General features: G+C 53.9%; 1 long non-coding RNA gene across 1 annotated transcript; it reads right to left on the reverse strand.

The window, feature by feature from the left end:
• Positions 1-2838: 2838 nt before the first annotated feature.
• Positions 2839-5208, reverse strand: LOC135307058 (uncharacterized). Its single transcript, XR_010367799.1, has 3 exons — positions 5084-5208; positions 3867-4032; positions 2839-3343 (listed from the first exon to the last, which is right to left on the reverse strand). It is a non-coding gene; the product is annotated as an uncharacterized LOC135307058 (long non-coding RNA).
• Between the last annotated feature and the right edge of the window lie 4851 nt (positions 5209-10059).

Consider the following 10059-nt stretch of genomic DNA (forward strand, 5'->3'; position numbering starts at 1 on the left):
CCAGCAGGCCAGGTGCCATCAAAGCTGCGCCATGATCAAAGAATCCAAAATTCTGCCAATGACACCAACCCTTGAGCCACTTGTTGATGATACGAGCTCTCCTATTGCTTTCACCATTTTTCTCAGCCACCAAAGGGACTGAGGAAAAGACTACCTGTGTCCCTGTTCTATGAACCACTTGTCCCTGTGGCCTGAAGTCCCTTTCAATGGTCCTGACACTCCTCTTCTCAATCTCATCACTGCCAGCCTGGAGTTTCAACAGTGGATAATAATCAGAGGACTGAATGAGCCCAGGAAGTCCCTGAGGAATATCCTGCACCTGGGCCCCAGGGAGGCAGCAGAGCTCTCTGTGGGGTGGGTCCGGTTGACATGGGGCCCTCTGTTCCCCTCAGAAGGGAATCACCCACCACGATTACCCTTCTTTCCTTTTTGATGTTAGAGGTGGCAATCCATGTTACAGATTAATCATAATTGGGAGGCTCTCTGGGCAGATAATTTTCTTCTTAATCATTTGGCTGACTCTCTAGATCCAGGGGCTCATACCTATTCTGAAGTGGCCCCTGGCTAGGGGATGGGGGTCGGGAGGAATTTTTATCATAACCTCCCCGTGCAGGGACCATTTCCACTCCCCTTCATCTACAGGTGTCCTTCTCTTGCCTGACAGTGTGCAGCACAGGAGTCCTGTGACTCTTGCTGGGCCTTCCGTAAGGATGGAAGGGCTGAACTCCATCAATCTATTTCCCTTTCACTTTCCCTGATACTCCTTAGTCTTTAAACTTCCTCCCTAAGCTCGGCCACCAGTGAAAGGAGATCATTCACCTGTTCACACCACAGGCAGCTTTTCTCCTCACTGCCCCCTGAAACCACTGCTAAGCTCAAACACTCTGCACAGGAATGGGTCAGGACACAGACACATTCTTTTTGGAGGGTTCCATCTAGTTACTTGTACTAACTACAGTTTTCGATTGCGTAAAAACCACTACTGCCAGAAACACCAAAACCAAGCAACCAACAGAAACACTGCAAACAACACACAGTAAAACTTCCTAACAAGAAAACCTGCAACCCTGCCTGCTTGCCCTGCCTGTGCACACTGCCTCGTGAATTGTCCCTCAGAGACATGCCACGGCCCTGTTTGCCCACTCCTGTTTGCCGTAAACCCTAGAGGCCTCTTTTAATCCGCTGGCTAACCAAGGAGGGAGGAAGCTGCACCCCATCCCTGCGTAACTCACAGGCGCTTGATGGCTTCCCTCTTTTCCTGGGCATGCCGCTGGAGGAGGTCCAGTCCCAGATGGTCCCAGGCAAGGAAATGTCCCTCAGCCCAGGGACGCTCAGCATGGGCTGCCCCATCCTCCCCGGGGACCCGCCACTGGTCACAGCAGCCCCTGCCTGGCTCCTGCCTGCCCACACCGTGGCCATCCCCAGCTGCCCCTGGGCACGCAGCTCAGCCAGTGCTGATCCTGGCTGGGCTTTGCTGCTGCTACCACCCGCACACTGGGGTGACAGCTCCATCTCTTTAGTGCAAGAGAAGAGCTGGGCCAAGCCCTGCCCACCTTCAGTAGGGGCCAGAGAGCAGCGCCAGTGCCTTCAGGGGGAGAGGACCTTGTCTGGCTGGAGGCAGCATCTGCACAGCCACAAGCTGTTAAAGCAGCTGGCACAGGGACATCGGGCATGGGCATGGAGATGTGCGATGCAATTAGAGGTCCAGTTCTCCCTTAGGTGTTTGGCAGGACATATGAAGGGAGGAAGATACAACTGTGAAAGAGGCCATGGCAAGAGACACAGGGAACAGAGGCTCTGCTATACCTATCATGCACTGCTTGTGCCCATCCTGCAAGCAGAATATCATTGAGATTCATCAAAGTGGAATCAGGGCACGTGTTCCTGTCTTGCTTTGAACCTCTACAAGATCCGTGGGGAGAGTGAGCCCGTGATGTGCTGCACTGCTGAGCTGGCAGCACGGTGGATACGGGCAGGACATTCTCTGTTTCCCCCAGAGCTGGGGCCTGCAGGCACCTTGCCGGCCCTTGGCACAGGCTGTGCCAGCCAGCAAAGCCCAGCAGGCCGGGAGGAGAGCCTGCTGGGCTTTGTTCTTTCTCAGCCAGCAGGAAGCTGAGAGAAGCCCCTGCTCTGGAACTGAGGCAGTTCTTGCACAAGCAAACAAAGATGGTGACTTGAAAAGATTCCCACTGTGCTCAAGGTTTGCCTCTGAAGACTAAGAGTTGAGCTGGTCAAGAATCCCTGGAAATATCTGGGAAATGGTTTTACGTCACTTGGTTGTGACTAGGTACAAAGTTCCCGTGGGAAAAGATCTTTGCTTAAGCATCAGGCTGGGTGTCTTAGGGTGTCTTAGTTCTTCACAGAGTAAAGATTACCACAGAAATGCCATTTTATTTTTTATTGTATAAGTGTAAAAAACTTTCCAGAACTGTAAAACTACTTTAAAAATACAAATGTATTCTGGAAAAAGGGATGAATATTTTGGTGATATATCTCTACAAAAAATATTTCTAAATATTTCTAAAAATTAAAAGTGAAGAAAAAATAGGTTTGCCTTTTCAGGATTTTAATACTATTTTGTAAAGTCCTTAACTACTACACTACTCGGGAATAAATATTTAGGGATGTCTCTCTACAGTAAATAAATTTTAAAATATTTTTTCAAAAGTCAAATTTCTAAAAATGAAAAACAAAGAAAAATAGTGTCACTTGTTCTCAGGAGCCCCATGCTGCTGCCTGCCCCCGGGCTCCCCCATCCCCTCGGGGCCCCGCCGCTGGGCACAGCCGCCCCTGCCTGGCTCCTGCCTGCCCACACCATGGCCATTCCCAGCTGCCCCTGGGCACGGAGCTCAGCCAGTGCTGCTGCCGGGTGGGCTTTGCTGCTGCTGCCTCCAGACACTGGGGTGACAGCTCCATCTCTGTAGTGCAAGAGAAGAAGGGGCCATCGCCTACCCTGGCGGGGCAGCAGGGCTTAACTCCAGTGTTGTTTAGAGGGCAAGGCCAGGGAGCTGAGGGGCAGAGGAAGGGATGTGTTGGTCTCAGGAGGGGCTGGAGTGTGCTCAGCTGGGCCTGGGGTCTCCAGAAGAACTTGAGAATTGGCTGGGATGGGATGCAGGGAGATCAAAAAAGGGATGAAGTCATCTTGGGGAGACCCATGGGGAGAGCAGGTGGCAGTGGGATCTAAAGGGTAGTAGGAGGTTTCCTTGTAGATGGCTGTTCTTGGGTTCCCTTCACAGAACAGGTGAGAGGGCTGTCCAGGCCCTTATGACGGCCAGAGGAGCAGCTCAAACTGTCTGGGAGTGAGGTGCAGCCACCGTCATTAAACTCCTGTCCAGAGGTGCTCCTGTGGAGAGAGGAGGTGGCTGAGGCCCCAGCTGCCAGTGGCACACAGTGACCCTCGTGCACAGCAGGGCCCAGAGCTGGCAAGGCTCCCCAGCACGGCTGGAGCTGCTGGCACAGCTGGGCCCAGCTGGACAGCTGCCCCTCAAGGCCCCGGCCAGCAGGGCACGGCTCTGGGCAGGATTCCTGGCCAGGAGCGGGCCCCAGAGCGCCTCTGCCTTTCAAGGGCAATCTCGGCCCTGCTCTTTCTCCTCCCCACCTCCCTCTGCCTCTGCCCTGTGCCCCTGGGGCTGCTCTTGGCCAGGCAGCCTCAGTGGGAGCCAGCACTGACTGCTGCCCCAGTGGGCCCCAGGACAAGGCCCAGCAATTGAGAGGCCAATGGAAGCACTGGGCAGCAGCAGAACCCTCAGCAGAGTTATTTGGACAACCATGGACTGGCCACAGCACCAATGCAGCCTCAGTGGGAATGCTTCCTGTCTACATTAGACTTTCAAAAGAAACTCTTTCAGGGAAAGATGACCACTCACCATTTCTTCTTCCAGTTACACCAGATTCTGACACAGAACAATATGAGAGTAAGGTCCAACAGAAGCAGGGCTGCCATTAACCCTGCCCAGCAGCCTGTTCCCATATAGAAGACACTTCCGAGGCCTTCCTGGGCATGGGGAAGACGTGTTGTGGTGCTGGCTGCATCTGTGGGAGCAATGGGGAGTGTGAGCCCGTGCTGTGCTGCACTGCTGAGCTGGCAGCACGGTGGATACAGGCAGGACGTTCTCTGTTTCCCCCAGAGCTGGGGCCTGCAGGCACCTTGCCGGCCCTTGGCACAGGCTGTGCCAGCCAACAAAGCCCAGCAGGCCGGGAGGAGAGCCCGGGGGCAGCGCAGCTGCTTGGGCAGTGGCTGCTGCCAGGGACAGGAGCCAAAGCCATCCCTGAGCAGCCACTGCCACCCCTGGCCCTCCCTGCCCCGTGACAGCTCCCCCAGCCCCAGGGGACAGGCTCAGGCCCTGTCAGGACCCAGCGCAGCCCCTGCCCAGTCGGGAGCCAGGGCTGGCTCTGGCCCTGGGCTGGCGGCAGGGCTCCCGCTCGGGGCTGCTCCTGTGCCTTGGGCCTCTGGGCACTCAGGGCCAGCTCCGCAGCAGCTGCAGCGCCAGGGACGTTGCTGCACCAGTCCCGTTTCCCCGGGGCTCTGAACCAGCTCCAGAGGCCTGGAAGCCGAGGCGCCTCCAGCTTTGGCTGCTGCCGGGATGGGCAAGGGCAGGCCCTGGGGGAAGAGCTGCTGCCACACAGCCCCGGCCAGGGCTGAGCCCGGCATAGCAATTACCTGCTGTGCCTGTGCCCATGTCTGGCATCGCCTTCCTTCCTGCAGCAGGGGCTACCCATGAGGATACGCTTCCTCCAGGATGTGCCTCCTTCTGCACAGATGTTTGGTCCATCACTTCAGACAGGAAAAAGGACAGTTGGATTAGATGGAAGAGTTCCTGATTTGGGTGCTGGCATCTTCAGGATGTCATGTGCGTTAAACATGGGGATACGTTTCAGAAAATGTCTTGGCTTTCAGGGCAGGGTCAGGGCTCTCCTGTTTCCAAACCGCTGCCGTGCCTGAGCCACAGGAGCGGTGAGGGGATCGTGCAGGGCAAGGGCACACACGTGCATGGTTCTGTGCTGGCACCTGCAGTGATGCCCCCCTGGCCCAGCTTTGGGCTCTGAGCTGGCAGCTCTCCCAGGGGGAAAGGCCTTGACCTACCCTCAGCATCTCCCAGAGGCTCAGTCCTGGACGTGGCTTGGGAAGCTGCACCACCTTCACCAGCAGGTTCAGCTGCAAAGAAAGGCAGGACAGAAGAGCTCCTGTGGCACTGCAGGAGATCCTCAGGCTGCCCACAAGGCTCAGCCCCAGGGCTCAGCCATGAGCCCGGCCCCTTCCCTCTCTGCTCTTCTCTGTGTCTGCACAGAGCACATGGAAGGACACACTGCCATTGCACACGGAAGGAAGATGGACAGCTAAGTGCTCCTTACTCCCACTGACAGTGATCCTGTGGGATCCCTCAGGGCTCCAGAAGGGAGCAGAGCAAATTTTCCATATTCCATCAACCTTCAGAAGATCTTAAGTGAAAGGGCAAATGTATGAGCTCTTGCCACCTGGTCACTGTGTATTCTCTCAGGAAAGGTACATTGAGCACTTGCCTCCAGGATTTCCCATGAGTCTCAAGCCATAATCCAGCAGCTTTCCCAGATAATCCATGTCTTGATCCCAACCTAGAAGTTTGCAAAGATCAGAACCATTTCCATGATGTGCTGGGATCCCCTTCTGCCTCAGGGACTGGGCACTGCATATAGGTCAGGTAAGGCCATGGGAGCCAGATGTGAATGGACACGGCCAAAGCTGCTCAGGGGCCTGGGGAGCTCTGGGCAGGCTCATGGTCAATCCCTATCTTATTTGCAGGCCCTGTGCAACATCCCTGGAGAGGTGCCTGGAGCAGCCCAGGGCCCGTGGCAGTACTCTTAGTCGCACAAGGAAAATGCTCCTTGAATCCCTGGGGAGAACTGCAGCAGGCAGTGCTGCAAGTATCCCTCGCAAACTCCCTCCTGCCTGTCCTCCCAGCCGCCCTTCCTCCATCTGCTGGGAGACCTCCCACAGCCCAAGGGGACCCAGCCAGGCCCACTAAGGACACACTGGAACCTTGCTCTCCCCCTCTGTCCTTTCCCCACCATGGGCACCCCGTGCAGGCACTGCCAGGTTTCGGGAGATGTCTCCCACACAGGGACCCCAGCAGGACTGCTCAGTACCTGAGTGCCCTGAGCGTGCTCGGGATAATTCCCCTGGGTTGTGCCCTCACTTCCAGGCAGCAGAGACAGCAGCTCAAGCCTCAGCAGGGCTCAGGCCCAGAGGCACAGCAATTACCTCCTGTGACTGTGCCTGGCATCGCCTCCAGTCCTACAGCAGTGGCTGTCATGGAGCCACTGCTTCCTTCGGGAAACGCCGCCTTTTGCCCAGCCTCTCCATCCACTTCTGGAGAAAGGAAGAGGGACGGCTGGATCAGGTGGGGCTGTTCCCCACTGGGGAGGTGGCATCTTCAGCAGCCAGTACTTGTGAAAGTCATGGTTAAGGATCAGGAATCCACACAATTTTCTGGGTAGGCCAGGGTCCACTTTCATGATAACACCCGCCCTTAGTGATCATCCTGGAGACTATGAAATTTCAGGGAATCTCAGGCCCGTGGTGCAGTTTGGGCTCCCTGTCAGCTGACGCCAAATGCCTTCCTGCAGAGACTGGGCACAAGCTGCAGCCAGGCCAAGCTGGGAAGCAGCCCTGCAGGGCATGAAAGCAGCAGTGGGGCAGAGAGGCTGCCATGGATCCCTTCCCGCTGTGCCGGGCACGGTGTGTCCAGATGTGCAGCCAAAGGCCCCGGCTGCTGAGTCCCAGGGGAAGCATGAGGGAAATGCACCCACCTTGTCCTCCTCCCTGCAGCAATTCCTTCAGCATTTGCCTCATGTTTTTGGATGGCTCATGGGGTTTCTGGTGTCCTTTGCCTTTGTTCTTTCCCTGTTGGAGTACCTTAGAGCAACAGAGTTCCATTTCCCAGGAACGGATCCCACAAAAGCAGGGCTCAGCCTGTGGGGTCATCAGGGACACACTACTCACCCCCGCCATGGGAGCTGGGCTTTTGTGTAGGAATCAGCAAAGCAGCTAGACAAGTCCTCCCTGCAGACACACCTGGAACACAAGAGCCACAGAAGCTTCTGTCACCTGATTCCTGCCAGGTTCACAACAATTATTCCTTGGTGGCACACTGAGAACATACCTGATGGTGGCTCAGATAGGACCAACACTTTATGCAGCCAAGCTAATGGAGAAGCCTTCCCAGACACCTCATCTAGAAGGGAGCAGAGATCAGACCCATTTCCATGGTGTGCTGGAGTCCCCTTCTGCCTCAGGGAACTGGGCACTGCAAGGGGCTCAGGTAATTTTGTGGGAGTCGGACGTGAATGGATAAGGCCAAAGCTGCACAGCAGCCTGGGGAGCTCTGGGCTGACTCCTGGTCACATTCCAGACTCTTTTCAGGCCCTGTGAAACATCCTTGGATGTAGGAATGTAGGAGAGTGCCCCCTAATTACAGAGTGGCAAAGCTAACCTTTATCCCCCAAAAAAGGAAAGAAGCCCAGAAGTTTCTCCCAACGATCAGGTGACAAGCCACCTCAAAGGACCCCAGAGGCTTCAGTAAAAACTCTGGGTCACCTAATTGGATAGAAGCCAAAAAGTCCCGCCTGACCCATCAGGTAGAAAAGGGGAGGACAAAAGAACCAAAGGGCTTTTGTGAAGGTGTTTCTACCAGTGGCAGACTGCTGTACCTGCATCGGATTTTTCTGTTTGTTATTTTGCCTTTTATTAAATCTTTTTGTTTCTAACACTGCAGCAGAAGCCATCCTGCTCATTATTTGCCTCCAAAGGTAATAGCTGAGCTATCCTTGGGTGTGCTGGGTTCCCTTTTTGAAGGTTTATAACACCCGGCCCCAGAAAAAAGAACCCAGCACGTGGCGCCCGGACAGTATTTCTCCTATTGAGGAAGATGGTCTAGGGATTTTTTGATTACCTCAATCAAAACAGGACATTTTTCCTTGGTATTTGTGTTTTTGAGGGAGCAGGCCTGCACCTGAGTTTTTTGTCCCTTTAAAATAGAAAACCCAGAAGAAGGGATTTGAGATTGAGAGGGAATCTCGAATCAAAGCCTCATACTGGTGAAGAGGAGGCTGTAATCAGAGACGGGACTGGAGCAGCACCGCAGCCTCAGAGGACTCTGTCGCTCAGCTCAGCTGATTTGTCACTGTTGTGACCCAGGACCGGGGAGGAATTTCATACCAAGAAGGACAACTGGAAAACTCTGGTGAGTGCCACCATGGGAAATCGGTTGTCTTTAGCTGAGCAGGATTTTTTTTCATATTTCAATTATAAGTTAGAAATTCAAGATATTCAGTTTGACAACAAACAGTTTAAAAAGCTTGTAAAATGGGTCTTAACAGAGTTCCCAAACTCAGACATATCTCAGAAACTTGATCCAGACTTCTGGGATTCGGTCGGACTGAAATTACATAACATGGAAAAGAATAAGAAGTCCAACTTAAAGCTGCGTCCAATATTCAGGACGGTCTTAAAATTTGTACCAATGGAAAGTGCAAAGCAAGCAAAGAATGCACACAAGCAAGCAAAGATCAGGGACAGGGCAGAATGCAGGCAGCAACAGCAGGACCAGGAGGAGAGGAGAAAGAGGAGTTCTGAGGGGACCCAGAAGCCTTCCCTTAATCCAGTCGAGAACCAGAAACCCCGGAGGAGCGGCCGGGAGGTTTTTCCTGTGAGGTGCACAGCAGGTCCTGCACCGAGAGGGAGCTGGCAGCAGATCAGTTTTGCTGAGCTAAAAGAGATTTGCAAAGCCTCTCGTTTGTATGGTAGCAATTCTGCATATTTCAGAAGTCTTTTACAAGCCACCTTTACAGCAAATGTATTTACTCCACACGATTTAAAGCAGCTTTGCACATCCCTGCTGTCCCCAAGAGAATTTTCTCTGTGGGAACTGGCATGGAAACGTTTGTTAAATGACCTTTTAGGAGGTTATGCAGGAACTCCAGCCACTGCAAATTTGACTATAGATCAGCTCAGGTGGAGGAGCTCATACAGATCCTCAAACACAAGCCCGAACTCTCAATAAACAAGTATTACAGGATATCAAAGAAGCAGCAAAAACAGCTTTGTTACAGGTTCCTGATGGCAACAAACCAGAATTAGATTTCACAGCAATAAAACACAGAATAGATGAGCCTTATATTAAGTTTTTGGACTGTTTGAAAATGGCATTAGAAAAGCAAATTCCAATAGACCGAGCCAGACAAGAGTTATTAAAATGGCTCGCAATTTCTAATGCAAACCCGAGCTGCAAAAAAGTATTAGGTGCATTGCCACAGGGTCCTGAGCCCAGCCTGACCCAGCTCGTGGATGCTTGAACCGCCTGGGCACCCCTGAGCCTGCAGCAGCCATGCAGGCAGAGGTGCTGGCCAGTGCCATCACAGCAGCTCAGGAAAACACCCCAAAGCAGCAAGAAAAAGCAGCAGCAATGCAAACACAAGCCCTAGCAGAGGCTCTAAGAGCATTCAGAGGTGCATTGAAAACCAGCAGACTCCAAGGGACACGTGCCATTCGTGTGGCCAGAGAGGTCATTTCAAAGGGGATGTCCTGGGGCCCGCAGAAGGCCACTGCCCAGAAACAGTGGGTGCAGAGGTTTCTGTCACGTGCTAACAGCTGTCACCCAGCACAGGGCTGTCCGTGCCATCTGCCGGGAAACGTGCAGCCCGGCACGGGGCAGTGGCTGCCATGACACAGGAACCCTGCGCCAGGGGCAGAGAGCACCACAGGCCACCACGGTCAGAGCTGCAGCACGTCTGTGCAGGACTGCCGACCACAATGTCCCCAGGTGCCAGACTGGAGCTGTCCCCAGCCCAGCCAGTGGTGCTGACCAATGCCATTGCTCACACAGTGCCCACAGGACAGCTGGGGCCTGAACCACAACCACGTCAGTTCCTCATCGTGGGAGTGAGCAGATCCCATGCAGAAGGTTTTTATGTCATTCCAGCTGTGCTGTCTGTCACCTGTTCACAGGAAATTACAGCGTTAGCTTTGTGTCCAGACCCTCCATGCTTTTTACCCAAAGGACTGACCACAGCACAAGCTTTCCT

Source organism: Passer domesticus, chromosome 9 (assembly GCF_036417665.1).
Source record: "Passer domesticus isolate bPasDom1 chromosome 9, bPasDom1.hap1, whole genome shotgun sequence".
Classification (NCBI taxonomy): domain Eukaryota; kingdom Metazoa; phylum Chordata; class Aves; order Passeriformes; family Passeridae; genus Passer; species Passer domesticus.